Genomic DNA, 240 nt, shown 5'->3' with positions numbered 1-240 from the left:
GCAGTAATTCCTCGCTTCGTGTGACCGTGTCATATATTGCCGGGCGAGTTCCCTTGCCTATCCACTCGCACGAACTGCAGAGGAGAAAAGTATTCCAAGATACTGCAAGCTGAATGTTTTTACTGATAACTTCTCACTTTTTTAGAGTTCAGCTTCCTAGTTGTTAGATTTGCTCTCCCGTTACTAATAAACTTACTTGGTGCGGAGGTTTACCGTGATCAGGAAGGCGGTACCTCCGGG

General features: G+C 46.2%; 1 pseudogene; it reads left to right on the top strand.

Moving 5' to 3' along the window:
* Positions 1-188: 188 nt before the first annotated feature.
* On the top strand, positions 189-240 carry LOC113473847 (annotated as a pseudogene; the record flags this gene model as incomplete).

Source organism: Diaphorina citri, unplaced genomic scaffold (genome assembly GCF_000475195.1).
Source record: "Diaphorina citri unplaced genomic scaffold, Diaci psyllid genome assembly version 1.1 scaffold139007, whole genome shotgun sequence".
Classification (NCBI taxonomy): domain Eukaryota; kingdom Metazoa; phylum Arthropoda; class Insecta; order Hemiptera; family Psyllidae; genus Diaphorina; species Diaphorina citri.
This window is presented reverse-complemented; position numbering and strand designations above follow the sequence as displayed.